This window comes from Ambystoma mexicanum, chromosome 1q, assembly GCF_040938575.1.
Source record: "Ambystoma mexicanum isolate Mex_15411 chromosome 1q, UKY_AmexF1_1, whole genome shotgun sequence".
Lineage (NCBI taxonomy): Eukaryota > Metazoa > Chordata > Amphibia > Caudata > Ambystomatidae > Ambystoma > Ambystoma mexicanum.
This window is the reverse complement of record NC_090922.1, coordinates 834,643,460-834,658,763: the sequence shown is the minus strand read 5'-3', so window position 1 is coordinate 834,658,763 and position 15,304 is coordinate 834,643,460. Positions and strand designations below refer to the sequence as shown.

The following is a 15,304-nucleotide window of genomic DNA, read 5'->3' as shown; positions in this document are numbered from 1 at the left end:
GAGAATGAGATCCCTTCAGTGGGCTCTACAGACTGAATCGTCCCAGTTCTCTGGCAAGATGTCGGATCTCCTACGTGTTCTGCTCTCAGTCTCGCAGGAGCTTCTGTGGTGGGCCGAGGAGAAAAATCTCATGAAAGGAGAGCCTTTTTGGCAGCCATGGCCGGATGTCACGGTAGTGACGGACGCTTCCCTTACAGGGTGGGCAGCCTATGCCAACGATTTTTCCATCAGCGGTCGTTGGTCTCCATCGGAGTCCAGACTTCACATCAATCTTTTGGAGCTGAGAGCCATCAGACTAGCGCTGAAGGCTTTCCTGCTGTCTGTACGGGGTAAGAATGTACTGATAATGACTGTCAATACGGTGGCATTGAATTAACTCAACAAGAGAGGAGGTGTAGGGTCACTACCCCTGTGCAGGGAGGCAATGCAGCTCTGGTTCTGGGCCATTCACGAGGGAATCTTCTTATCGGCGGTTAATCTAGTCAGAAAGGACTCTCTGAGCAGGTAGAGCACGGTCTCCCACAAGTGGGAACTAGCTCAGGAAGTCCTTCAAGAGATCTTCACCCTTTGGGGAACCCCGCAGGTGGACCTGTTTACGACAGGTGCCAACTGGAAGTGCAAAAGGTACTGCTCAAGGGAATTTCCTCCAAGAGGAGCTCTGCTCTAGGAGACGCGTTCGTCGTGGAGTGGTTCTTCCCGCTACTGTACGTGTTTCCTCCCATTTCTGTCATCCCTCCAGTTCTCAGGAGGTTGCGACGGTTCAGGACCTGCTTGATCCTCATTGCACCGGATTGGGCCAGGAGAGCCTGGACCCGGACCTTCTAGACATGTCCATCTGTCCTCTAATGCGTCTGCCCTCAAGAGTGGATCTACTGTCGTGAGAGAAAGGTCTTGTTCTCCATCCAGAGGTCAAGACTCTCAACCTTCACGCATGGTTTCTGAGAGGTTGAGATATAGGGATTGGGACCTCCCAGATGACGTGATGGAGTCGTTCCTTTCGGCTAGGCGGCCGGCAACAAAGTCCCTGTACCGTTGCCGTAAATTTTGCGACTGGTGCAGAGGAAAGAATGTTGATCCTATTCAGTGCTCGATTACAGAAGTTCTCTCCTTCTTGCTTTCTTTGGCCCACAGCGGTCTTCAGGTGGGCACCATTAAAGGTTATCTGGCAGCGCTGTCTACCTTTAATCGCTCTTCAGAGGAATGCTCTTTTTTTAAGATTCCACTGATCACTCCGTTTTTCCCGCCGTCGCCGTTTCAGGTGCCGGTCAGGGACCTTAATTTGGTTCTGAAATTTCTTTTTGAACCTTTGCACTCTTGCCCGTTAAGATTGTTGACATTTAAAACTTTTCTTAGTTGCAGTTACATCTGCTCGAAGAGTGAGCGAGTTGCAGGCTCTTTCTTCTAAGCCACCTTTTACTTTGTTCCACAAGGACCGGGTTGTATTGAGAGTACGTCGTCCTTTCTACCTAAGGTAGTGTCAGAATTTCATTTGAGTCAGAAGGTGGTACTCCCCACTTTCTCTCCTCTTCCTCCTCCTAGTAAGGAAGAGGAACGACTCCATAGGTTGGATCCTAGAAGAGCCTTGAGCTTTTATCTCTCTAGAATGGCCAAAATCAGAGTGGACGACCAGCTCTTTGTGGGTTATACTGGACACCGATTAGGACAGGCTATTTCTAGCGAGACCTTGTCTAGTTGGATTATCCTCACTATTTCGGAATGCTACCAGTTGGGTGTTAAGGACCCTCCTGAGGGTTTGTGGGCTCATTCCCCCAGGGGCATTGATACTTCGACAGCCCTACAGAGGGGTGTGCCAATGAAAAATATCTGAGACGCTGCAACTTGGTCTTCTATATACATGTTTGTTAAGCATTACTCCCTGGATACTTCCCATGCTCAGGATGTGGCCTTTGGTAAGGCAGTGCTTTACTCTGCCATTTAATTGGGTATATCTAAATTCTTTGCCCTCCTCCAATCATGATTACTGCTTTGGGAGTCTGTCATAGATGAGGAATACATTGGAGGACACAATCCATTCGAAGCACAAGTTACTTACCAAACTGGTAAAGTTCTTTCTACTGGATGTTCCTTTAACGTATTCCTCATCGCCCTCCCAGCCTACCCCTCTCAAGAATTTCCCATGCCATTAAAGCTTCCGTACCGCAAGGCTAAGTGCAGTCGATGCTGTGTTCTGGGCATTTGAGCCACACGTTGTGAAGGGGGAAAAAACATGAACTGAGGCTATGGGCGCCATGTGTGCTACTTATAACATCCGATGAAGTCACCCTCGACGGAAGCCTTTGAGGGAAATCGACTCGACCTCATCGACGCAAGGGCGCCCTCTGCCGAAAAAATGTCTGAAGCAGCACAGCTGTGGACATTACTGGTCATAGATGAGGAATACGTTGGAGGAACATCCAGTTGAAAGAACGTTACCAGTTTGGTAAGTAACTTGTTCTTTGACCACAAAAGAATACATGGGTGCCATACTGATGTTTGGTGGAAGATATAGACATATGCATTTTCCTCACTATCGGGCTCTCAGAATACCCGATTTCCTTTCTTTTAGCATTGTATAGCGGTTTCTGTGCCTCAGGGTGCTAACTTTCAAAATGCCGTAGAGCGCTATTGTATTGTAAGTGATCTCCGCTTACCAGCACATTTTGGTGGGCTTTTTTTACACGTAGGATAGTTGGCACAGAACATGTCCACCGTACCCATGGCAAGCACAGCACTACAATTGAGGTTCCCCCTTATGGTTCTAGAGGTTAGCCTGGTTAGATAATACAGTTCAATCCTGTTGGCCTACGCACAGGAGTTATAGTTATATCAGTTGGTTAAAAAGGGTATTTACCTGGATCCGTAAAGTCACATTTTGCGAGCCAAATTTTGACCTTAAAGAAATAAAAAGTTCTGGTTTCATTAGTTTACTTGTTTTTGTAAATGTCTTCAAGATTTCATGAGTTTGTGAATTTGAATTGATAAATATATTCAGAAAGTGGCATCATTGAAGTAAAGTACCTACAATAAGTGTACCTATCGGTGGAAGGAAGGAGGAGCCCAACTTATACCGCTTAACACCGCGGAGCGGTCGCGGAGTGTGAGCTGAGTGAGAGCAGTCCTGCAGTCTGTCTACAGTCCTATCGGTGGAAGGAAGGAGGAGCCCAACTTATACCGCTTCACACCGCGGAGCGGTCGCGGAGTGTGAGCTGAGTGAGAGCAGTCCTGCAGTCATGGCTGTCAGGGCTGCAAGGCTCGCAAGATGTGGAAAGTCGTCGCCAGCACCTCACTGCCAGGAGGCTGTCGGAGAAGACGGAGAGGACAGCGGCCGACTGAAAAGCCTGAGATCTCGAAGAGGCTCAGAGAGTGCAATCTCTGGACATCCGCTCGCTCTCAAGACCGCTCCAGCAAAGAAAGGTGAGCGTAAAGGAACTTTTAATAAACTCACAACAGTCCCTCCAAGGGCACAGGGAGGAGACAAGGAGTCGGGCACGGGGCCGGCGTCGGGGGACGGAATAATCCAGTGCCTCGAACTAAATAGCCCCACAAATCCTCTTACTAGGGACCACGTAGCCACCGTCACAGCTGGCAGCCTAAACACACCCCCTCCAACCCGCTATCTACCTCGTTCCCCGCAACATACCTCTCGGTTTTCGGGGGCTCCGACCCGGGAGCCTGCGGTGGCCGCCAAGGAGACGCAGCTGTCTGGGGCGGAGCGTGCTGTGGGCGAAGCCGCGGTCGCTCCGAGGACAGAGGGGGCGAGCGAACGAGAGGAAAGTCGCCGCAATCCAACAGAGGTTCTGGAGCTGGTGAGAGTCCTGTCGGGTGCGATGAGCCCGGAAGGCGCAGGGAACAGGCTCAATGTTAGAGCAAGGGCGGGGGCTGGAGAGGGAGAGGGGAGAGACTCCAGCGCCACCTGCTCTCTTGCCGAAGAGGAGCGCCAGAGGGACCTGCAGGGCGCTCCCTATTGCAGGCAGTAAGGAAAACTGGAGAGCAGCACTGTCGGTACAGGCGATGGTGCATGCTCCAGCATTACAGGAGGTCACTGGCGTAGTGTCTTGCCTCCAGGACGGAGTGGAGGTGAGAACAGCCTCGATAGAATCAGAAGTGCATCCATTAAAAACAACAACGAATAAAGCCAAAAGAAAAAGAAATGACAATGTATGCATAAAAGGTCCCAAACCAAGGAGGAAGGGAGGTATGGGAAACCACAGACGGTCTCGAGTGACGTCTCAAAAAAACCAAGAATGCACAGAGGGCGAGCGACCTTCACAAATGGCATCAGTGAAAAGACGTACAAGAAACCCATCAATGAGTCTTAGCCTAAAACATTATTTCAAGCCAGCGCTCACACACAGAAATAGAAACACTGAGGAACTCTCTGACGTTGAAATCCTCCAAGCACTTCAAGAATGCTGGCCGCAGGCTAAATGCAGAAGGCTCGAGAACACACCAAGGTTTCCCCCGGAGGAACAGTTGGACGCGCAAGCAAGTCTCCCTTCAGACGACACTTCGGGAAAGCTGGGAGATGGCGTCCGCCCTGGGTCAACACAGGTGGGCACGCACAGGAAAGAAGGGATCTGGGAAGTAACTCCAATCGATGAGGAGGCCCGTGGAATGGACACCACCCCAGAGGATGACGTATTTAACCCTGAAGAGGCTGCAGCAGAAACGCAGAGTGAAGAGCAGCCCATATCCACGCGGGAGGACTCATACACGGAAGGTGGTGCCCTAGAAGACAAACCGAACGCAGAAGGCACCAACGAAATTGACTCCGCCCAGGAGTCAGCAGAGGTGGACACGGAAGCAGATAGAGATAAAGACGAATTCACACTCCAACACGTAAAGGACAGTTGTACAGTTGCCTCCCCTAATAGGGTAACGGGCCCTTGGAGGGGTATGGAACACCCAAGCCTAAGGAGCCCGCGGCACCAAGGCCCTTCAATTGAGAGAGACTTGACGCTCCTGGGCAGTCATAACATCGATCAGGGGAGCAATGAAACACGGATCAGTAACATAACAGGAGGCCCAGTACTTGACAGCCCTAGGTATATTGGACCGGGAAAAGTATCCCTAGCGAATGAAATCGATAGAGGGCTAAGGGACCTGCCTCGCCCCAAGCCCCCGTCAAGGTCCCAAAAGAATTCCACATTGTTAGAAACACCCGCAAAAGTGAGAACTTTGATTTCATCAAATCGCACAGGCTCAGAAACTCCCTCGAAAAAAGCAGATATTCTGGCAATAATGTCATCAACAACAATCGCCCTGGCGCCTTTTATGAAGCTATACGAGGCAATAAGTGACAATCTAAAAGACCAAAGCACAATACAGGCTATGATGCACAGCAAACTAATATTCTTAGAGGCTTATATCATGGCCAGAGACAAAGGTCCTGTCAACTTAGCAATGGAGACAAGTACATCTGGCCTTACAACGGAACAGAATACACCCGTAACAGCACTTAAGAGGGCTATAGTGTCCATTGCCACGCAAACGGACATTACTATAGACCTAACAAGTGAGACTGGCCAGGGTCAAGAGAAAGAGCCTCCACAAAGGAGACGCCATGTGAGCCTCGATGAGCAGGCTGCAGGGAGGTGTCCCAAATTTCGTAAAGATAGAAACCTGGTTTCAGAAGAACCAACCAAAGTCTTTAAGAACCAAATGCAACTAGGTAAACCGTTAGATGGAAAACCAAAAGGCACAACCCTGTTCAGCTATTTAATCGAGAAAGAAGTTCCCTCACAAATGAAGGAAACGAAAAATTGGCTCACCACTAGGCAAAATGAAAATCAGAGGGGGGCAGAAAAGAGATCTAAGCCTCAAGCCCAACAACAGAGCAACACTTGTCAGAGAGCTAAAACCAGAGTAGTGGCGGACTCCCCCATATTCGCCGAAGAATTCCTTGAAGACGACCCAATGCTAAATATAAGCCAACACCTGGACGATGACCGAACTACAGAACAAAATAGAGGCCCCTCTCCCCTGGCAGCAAGGGGCGTCCAGCGAGAGGCAGACATTGGCTTGGTGGCCAACCTGGAGGATACACCATCTAGCGCAGTCTTCTCAACACTGGAGGATCGTTGTAAGAAACTGACTAAAGGGGTGCAGTGGAAAGGAGAGAGCTCGAGGGGTCCACCGAGCACAGCTGCTCCCGAGTAAACTAATCCGACACAAGGAAAAGAAAATCGATATGCGTTCAGGCCACCATGACATACCACGCCTGACGCAGGGAAGTATGGCGTAGGTAAAACAAGCTCACAACCTCGCATGGAACCACGGAAACAGCAAGACTCGCACTTTATCTCTAAGACAAATAAAGACTACAAGGACGAAAAAAACAGGGACCGGAAGAAATGGATACTAAAGATAGAGCAGATCCCGGGAAACGATGACGAGGTGGTGTTAAACAGAAGAGCAGTGCTGGAACTACTGAGTTTTGTGCCTAACCTCAGATGCATAAACACAAAAGACCTGCTGATTGTGGACCCCAGCCAGAGCCAGCACAAATCCGTTGCACATCTTTATGTTGCCTCAAAATCAGTTTTCGGTCTCTTAAAAGGAGAGACAAAGTCACTGCTGAAACTCGGTTATGACATCACAGAATCAACCAGATCCACAAGGTACGCAGCACCAAACACGCGTCACGGTGTCAAGCAGAAGAAAGGGACTGCTCAATCCGTAACCAAGGTGATCACTCGTCTGCCAGGGAAACGAGGAGCCCCCTGCCTAAGCACCGTCAGCACCCTGAAAATCAGTGGTCCGAGAAAAGGGCCACACAACCAAACCACAGATATGAGGCACAAACTAACAGCAAGGTGAAGGCCCACAAGGAGCAGGGAGGGGAGAAAATGCCAACAAGGCAAAGTCACGAACAAAACAACAGCAAAAGGGATCTTACGATAACAAAAACGATCTGGGTCGACCCTACACAAGCAGCCCAGAGGCTCAACCCAAGAGCCAACCCTGCGTTGGGTTTAGGGTCGTGGCTATCAAAAGCACTGCATAATGAAGCAAGGAAATAGCAATTCAAGCGGCATGAGCCGGGCCCAACTCCAACGAATGCAAAGAAAGCTGATAGATCCCACATTCGACTAGGCTCATGGAACACCAGGGGACACTCCCATTTAATGCAACCAGGAAACATTGTATTAAGAGACTATGATTTTCTCTGCCTCCAGGAAACCTGGCTCACAGAGGCCCCGACATTAGAGGGATACGAAATCATCCTCGCCCCGGCAACAAAAGGTCAGGCAGGGCGGCCGTCCTCAGGAATACTGACAGCATGTCGCCAAGGCTGCGGATTTTCACTAGACCCCACGCTAGTGAGCAGCCCATCAATCCTGATGACTAAAGTAGTCCAGACAAAGTGCAAAGATCATCCAGCCAACCAACCATTGATAATCATAAATACGTACTGGAACCCAGCAGGCATCAGCGACACATCTTACCTGGAGCAAATGGAAAGAGCGATTGACGAGGCTTTGGCGGTCCAGTCAACTCCTTTCCTATTGATTTGTGGAGACATCAATGCCACATGCCAGTCACCAGACAAATTTACCATCAGAGTGGCCAAGAATGCCCCATGCACAAAGAGAGGTGCAGAGTGGCTGAAACTAATGAACTCTCGCGAACTTCATAATCTGGACGCAGCCTTTGTAGACCCTAAATGGCTGCCGACATGGACAAGGAGAGAACGAGCACCACTATAGACAATATATTTGTGTCCGCACCGTTGCTGTCCGTGATAAGTTCCTTCAAAGTGATCAACGCGCCAGCAAGTGATCATAACTTGTTGGAGACAGTTTGGTCGACAAAACAGGCGGAAAGGGAATACGCCGTGCCACAGCTTAGTCCGAACAACCAGCGAACAAGACTGAAAATATCGGCAAATTCCATAAAGGAACTAGGAGCCAAATACCAAGCCCAAACACAGCTGGGAACAAGTGAGGAGATTGACTACTTACCCTTGCTGGCAACATACAAAGTAAAGGTCAAAAACAGAGTCAGCGACTACAGCTTGCACCATAGATACCACAAGGTTGTGACGTCCAAACGAAAGGAGATGAGGAGACTAAAATGGCAAGCGAAAGTCAGAGGAACCCAAGCAGCAATAGCGGAGGCAGTCGAGGGGTGCCGACAATACAAAAACTGGCTCAAAAACTACCGCCTGACCTTATACCAGCAGGACTCAGAGGTAATCCTGAAAACAATAACAACCAATAACAGTAGAGAGTTCTGGAGCCTCCTGAATTCAACAAATTCTCAGGGCAAACCCGCATTCATCTCAAACATCAGCGAATCCACCTGGGTGAACTTTTTCAGCTCCCTATTCCAAAAGTCGGAAAAAGAGCAAACAGAGAAGGTGGTAGAAGCACTCCAGGGCCAGATGGCATTACGAACGTCGACCTGAAGTCCTGCAAGGAAGAGTGGGCACCTCTCCTCAGTAACATCTTCCAAAGATGTGCCCATTTGCAAACTATTCTCCAGCATGGGGTCTGGCATGGATTCACATGCTCATGAATATTCCCCGTCGTCAGGCTGGGAATCCTCGGTAAAGAAAAAACCAGTATCAGTTTCGTTTCTGATCTGACTTTCGTAGTAGTAACTAATCACTGATCTCTGCGTCATACTGACCACAGCCAATGACTGCCCTCTACCTAAGCCCCGCCTCTGGCAGCCATCTTCAGATTTCTACTGCACGTTCATGTGTTGGGATCCTCGTGCTATTGCTCTCGAGCGTTAGTGCTATTTTTTCACGTTTTTTCTCAAAAACTTCGTTTTTTTCGCTCAAAAGAGCCTCAAGCTCCACCGACTCTCCATCCGATCAACGGGGACCCGTGTCGGATTCGTCTACGCCCCTCAAGGGTCAAGATTCGTCGAGCTACGCTATTGGAGGACTCCAGAAGTTTCTCAGGCCCATCTCGGTCATGGCCCAGGAGAAGGGAAGCTCGACGCCCGGAAAGCTGTTCAGGGTCTGCCCTGGATGCCAGCTGCAGAATGTCTTTAAGGAAGACGAACACTCCTTTTGTCTTTACTGCCTACATGAAGACACGACGCACGTGGAGAAGGACTGTGCGTTTTGCGGCAACATGTCGGAGCGGACCATGAAGGACCGCCATCAACGTCTCGCCAACTGGCTGGAAGGGAAGAGCCCGTCCGGCGAGAAGAAGAGGAAGAAATCCGAGCGGTCTTCTAAGACCTTTGAGGACGCCCCAACGACGGGGGTCCAACATAAGGCCAAGCACCGCGAGTCCGCTGGCACCGGGAGCGCCGAACGGTCGGGCTCTACGGGCGCCAGGCAGGGCGCACCCTCCCCAGCACCATCAACCACGAGCCAGCGCTCTGGGTCGGGATCCCGACGCAGGAGACGACGACATCGTCGAGGGTACCGACGGGGCCCCTGACCGCCCGTCGTATTCCCCTCTGCCAGTGCCGCAAGACAACTCGGCGGCCATTTTGTTGGCTATACAGTCCTTATGCTCAGAGATAAGGACGAGACTGCTGTTACCAGTGGAGGAACCACTCCCGTCGGGGGACCCGGAACCAGGCCCTTCGGGCAGCCCCCCTCCTAAGAAAAGAAGGATTCACCCTCCACCTCCTTTTCAGCCGTCGCGCCCCGCTCAGCCCTCCTCCCCGTCCATGACTCGAGGGGATGATACGGGGACTGACACGGCCGCTACGGGTACGAACGACGAGGTGTACGACGAGGATCTGCCGTCGTCTCCTCCCACCCGGGCTTCCCCGCCCGACGAGATTGGATCTTTTCACTCCATGATCGCCAGGGCATCCGAGCTCTTCCAGCTCTGCCCTGAGGAGAAGAAGAAGGAAGGTTTCCTTTATCAGCAGCGCGAGGCCAAGAGGAAGACGGTCCTCGCGGTACCTCTACTGGACGATATTTGGGATGAGGGCCTCGCCCTCCTCAAGAACCCATCCACGACGCCGGCTAGAAGAGACCGGTACGAGAAGAAGTACCGGGTCCCGGACGCGGCCCCCTTGTGCCTCCGGGCACAGCCTACCCCGGACTCCGTCGTCTCCGCGGCGGCCAGGAAGAAAGCGGGGGGGGTGCGGCCTCCACGTCGACTTCCCCGCCGGACGGCGAGGGAAAGAAATTGGACACGATGGGGCGCAGGGTCATCTCGTCTGCAGCGACGACAATTAAGGCGGCTAACGCCTTGGCTATCGTAGCCCGGTACGACAGGGAGCTGTGGTACAAGCTGGCTCCCCTGCTGGACTTCCTACCGGACGACAAGAGGGCGGATGCCCTGGAGATCTTGCAGGAAGGTGAGGTGGGGTCGGACCACGCCATCACTATTGCGACGGACATCGCCGACACTGGATTTCAGTTGGGCAACGGCGTGTGCCTTAGGCGGCGTGGATGGCTCAAGGCTACTGACTTCCGTCAAGACGTACAGACCAGAGTCCTGGACATGCCGTTTGATGGGAGCAACCTGTTTGGGAAAACAGTGGACGATTCCCTTCAAGCCATTAAAGCGGAGACGGCCCGGGCTCTCGGGGTTCTCAAGCAACGGCGGCCGCCCTTTCGGAGCGGCGGAGGCAAGGGCGCCTCCAAAGGTTCCGGCGGCGGATTTTCCACCTACCGTCAAGCGGCCCGTTCGTCGTCTCAGGAAGCTTACAGGGGACGAGGCAAGTCAGGCGGACCCCGCCGTCGTCGCCAAGGAGGTCAAGGCGGCAAAGCCTCGTCTAAGCAGGATTGAACCGGCCGTGGGCATCGGGCCCCCACCGAAGCACCCCGGTGGGAGGCCGGCTGGCGAGCTTCGTCAGCGTGTGGGAGTCCATCTCCACCGACCGTTGGGTGCTGGACGCCCTAGCCCAGGGCCACGCGCTCGAGTTTCAAAGAAGGTGCCTGCGCGTCCCCCCTGTGGCCAGGAAAGAGCTTCACGTCCCTCAGCTTCTCCGGGAGGTAAGGGCGATGCTAAGGAAGGGCGCCATCGAACTCGTCCCAAAGAGGCTTTGGGGCTCCGGAGTTTACTCAAGATACTTCCTCGTGAAGAAGAAGACGGGAGGATGGCGCCCCATCCTAGACCTACGATGGCTGAACAAGTTCATCAAGGCACAGAAGTTCCGGATGGTCACCCTCCAGCACGTCCTGGGTCAGCTGGAGGAGGGCGACTTCCTGTCGTCGTTGGATTTGGAGGATGCCTACTTCCATATTCCCATCCTAAAGGGGCACCGAAAATTCCTCAGGTTTGTGGTCCAAGGGCGTCACTATCAGTTCAGAGCCCTTCCCTTCGGTCTACGGTCGGCACCCAGGGTATTCACCAAGTGCCTTGCACCAGTGGCGGCGCAGCTGCGCCGAGAGGGGATCCACGTCTACCCCTACCTGGACGACTGGCTCATCCGAGCCAAGACGAGGGAGCTCGCCGTGGAGCACACGGCAAGGACCGTCCAACTTCTCACGGACCTGGGATTCTCCGTGAACTACGCCAAGTCCCACCTGGTACCCGCGCAAGACGCACTGTTTCTGGGAGCGAAGCTCGACACAGTGTCCCTTCTGGCCTCCCCGTCGGAGGAAAGGACCAGGGCCATCCTGGGCAAGGTACAGCGGATGTTGGTTTCCGACGCGGCCAAGGTGAGGTCCATCAAGTCCCTCCTCGGAATGATGTCTTCTTGCATCTACCTCATTCCCATGTGCAGGCTCCGGATGCGCCCGTTGCAGGAGTTCCTGGACGCGCGCTGGATCCAAACGACGGGCGGCTTCGAGGAGAGGATCACACTCGACGAGAGTTTCCGACGAGCGATCCGGTGGTGGGGCACCCGCGCGCATCTGACGGCGGGCATGGACTTCCAGACCCCAGCCCACCAGGAGACAGTGACCACGGATGCCTCCCTGGAAGGGTGGGGAGCGCACACCGAAAATCTACACGCGAGAGGCCTTTGGCTCCCGGCGGAGAATTCCCTCCATATCAACGTCCTGGAGCTCCGTGCAGTGTTTTGGGCCCTTAGGTCCGTCCTTCCGTCCCTCAAGGGCAAGGTGGTGAGGATCTTCACCGACAACACCACCACCATGTTTTACATCAGGAAACAGGGCGGAACCAGGACCCCAGCACTGTCCAAGGAGGCACAGGACCTGTGGCATTGGGCCGTCGCCCAAAGGATGTTTCTGGTGCCGTTTCATCTGGCAGGGATAAAAAACACCATCGCCGACTCACTCAGCAGGGAGCTGCGCTCGTGCCACGAGTGGGAACTACGGCAGGATCTAGTGGATCGCCACTTCCGACGGTGGGGCACAACCCAGATAGACCTGTTCGCGACGGCGACAAACTCCAAGTGCCGGAGGTTCGCCAGCAGGTTTCCCCAGCCGAGGAGCATGGGCGATGCTTTCTCGTTCCCATGGGAGGGCCTGTTCCTATACGCGTTCCCTCCATTGCCACTACTGATCCGGCTCATCAACCAGCTCAAGAGGTCACGGTACGGTGCAGGATGATCCTCGTCGCACCTGCGTGGCTGAGGCAGATATGGTTCCCCGACCTTCTGGACTTGTCAGCGTCCCCGTCAATCAAGCTGCCAGTGGACGCGGATCTGCTCTCCAGGGAAGGAGGCGCCATCCTCCACCACGACCCGAAGTCGCTGAACTTGCAGGCCTGGCTCCTGCAGCGCTAGAGTTTGGAGGATACGACATACCGGCCGACTGCAGATAGGTTCTTGCAAAGGCCAGGGCGTCCTCGACTCTTAAATGCTACGGACACAAATGGAAAAGGTTCTCTGTCTGGTGCCACGCACAGAAGATTAACCCTCTAAGGATTACGGCTCCCCAAGTACTGCCGTACCTGTTGACGCTGGCCAAAGCTGGACTGGCACACGCGTCCATCAAGATTCATCTTGCTGCGATCTCCCGATACACCAGAACCACGGGGCGGACGTCCTTGTGGTCTCATCGTCTGGTGAAAGAGTTCATGAAGGGACTGTTCAGATCATTCCCGCCGGTGAAGGCTCCGGCCCCGGCGTGGGAGCTCAACGTGGTGCTGACCAAGCTCATGGGACCTCCGTTCCAGCCTCTGCACTCGGCCCCGTTGAAGTTCCTGTCGTGGAAAACAGCGTTTCTTGTGGCCATCACCTCCGCACGACGGGTGGGAGAGATCCAGGCCCTTTCGTGCAAGGCCCCGTACTTGACTGTTCACGACACGAGGGTGGTGCTCAGGACGCACCCCTCCTTCATGCCCAAGGTGCCGTCGGACTTCCATCTCAACGAACCCTTGGTGTTGCCTGTGTTTTTCCCGTCGCCGGCTGAGAGGACTTTGCACTCGCTGGATGTAGCTAGAGCGCTGAAGTTCTACGTGGACCGCACGAAGTGTTTTCGGAAGACGTCACAACTCTTTGTGAACTTTGGACCTGTCAATCAGGGGAAGGCTCTCTCAAAGGCTTCCATTTCCAGATGGCTCTCCGGCTGTATCATGTACTGTCACCGGTTGGCAAACCGACCGCTGCCTGGCCGTCCGAGAGCACATTCCACCAGAGCAATCGCAGCTACCACGGCGTTCCTATCTGGTGTGCCCCTGCTGGACATTTGCAGGGCTGCTACGTGGAGGTCGACGCACACCTTCACGAAATTCTACTGCGTCGATCGGGATTCCAGGGAGGAGTCCAGGGTCGGCCAAGCAGTGCTGCGCAACCTGTTCGCCTGAGGTGGGCCTGGTGAGGAGGTAAGATTGCTTAATGTTGAGTTTGATGTGATGCTTAATGTTGAGCCTTTGCCACCTCCCGTGGTTGTGCATGTGGGTACCAGTGGCGGCTGGTGAGTTTGAAAGCTGGTGGGGCGTAAATTTCCCAGGGTGAATCTTAGAGAGAGCGCGCGCAGCGCGTGAGCCCACATCCCCCCAAGGAGGGTGCGCTGGGGTTCTCCCCCCGCAAATTTTTTGGAAAAATGCCTTACAACATGTGAAATTTACTGTCCAAAAAACCCACCGAAATATGAAAAAAAGAATTAGGCTTTCTATACTAATGGTGGTACATTATTCTTACGAGTGCAATGTTGGCAGTTAAATAAAAGAAAATACTGTGTGTGCAGTTATTTGCCCAGGATCACAGAATGTGGTCAAGTGGGGAAGCTGGGATTTGCGCCCTAGTTTTCTACTTCCACGGTTTACAATTCAGGCAGTAGATAACATCTACTCCTTTCCCTTCTTTTAATAATACTGACACACAAGACACTAATCACACTATCAACAAAACTGACAGCACCAAATACATCCGCACAGAAACGTGATGGGCAAAAGAAGTATGCTTACAGTCTCCAACCACATTTTAGCCCACCACATCATTCGCAGAGGAGAACAATCAATTTGCATATGAGAGTGGACCCACTTGCATATCAGTCCGGTCCCACCTACAAGGGCAGTCCAGCAACGAAATGCGATATTTTTACTGAAAATGAAATACAAAATGCATCTCCCAACCCAAATCACCTCCATTCGGTCCTGGATTTTGTAAACAAGAGGACTTGCAATGGACGACAATTCGTTTGACCTTTTTTGCATGCCCCATCATGCAAAATGCTGTTGATTATAATGCGATGATTAGATGAAGGTGACTGATGGCATGTGTCCTGTTGCAAACTGTGTAAACGCATCACCTCCGAAATAATAGCAGATTCCAGCCACCATGCCCATTGGGTCATCGGTATCTGGTGCTAAATTTGAAAAAAAGATGAACGTTTAAATGATGACATGTTGAAAGCCGAATGTGAAGAAAAGTGAGTAAATAGAAAAAACCAAGAACATGTTAGAAGGGAACCGACCAGGTGGTTACGCAGTGAAAACAGCGAGGTGGGGGATGGATGCCCTCAGTTTTGTCTGCGGAAATAATGTGTTGGTTGAGTCACAAAGAAATCTAAGCGGGCACTGATGCTAATGCATTTGGAATGCATGCCATTAAGCATAACAATGGACATTATTTCGCTTTTTTGTCAGGTTCAAACAATGGCTCACACCGCGGTTGCATTGGATGAGCTTCAAAGACAAGCTAGCCAGCATTGCGCATAAATAAATAATGACAATTATGTCTGACATGGCTCATTTGCCTAACGACACATCAGCCACGTGTGACTTCTTGGCGCTGTGTTTGGAGCATCAGAATAGTTTAGTAAACTAAGTGTGAGTGAGACTTTTCACAGGGAAGGCTTGGGGACTCATTATGTTGGCAGTGCAGTCAAAATGGCAGTAGAGTAGGGGGGGGAATCCTTTACCACCAGTTTACTACCACATTGCCGCTCCACCAAATTCCGAGTGCGGAGGTGACGTAGAGGATTAACCTCCAGCAAAAGCTCATGGTCGCGGCTCCAGTTTAC

At 52.4% G+C, this 15,304-nt stretch overlaps 1 protein-coding gene across 3 annotated transcripts in view; it reads left to right on the top strand.

Annotated features, from left to right (window-relative positions):
- Positions 1-15,304, top strand: part of CEP350 (centrosomal protein 350) — a 2,433,119-nt gene that overhangs the window by 2,127,925 nt on the left and 289,890 nt on the right. The gene's annotated exons all lie outside the window — the stretch shown is intronic.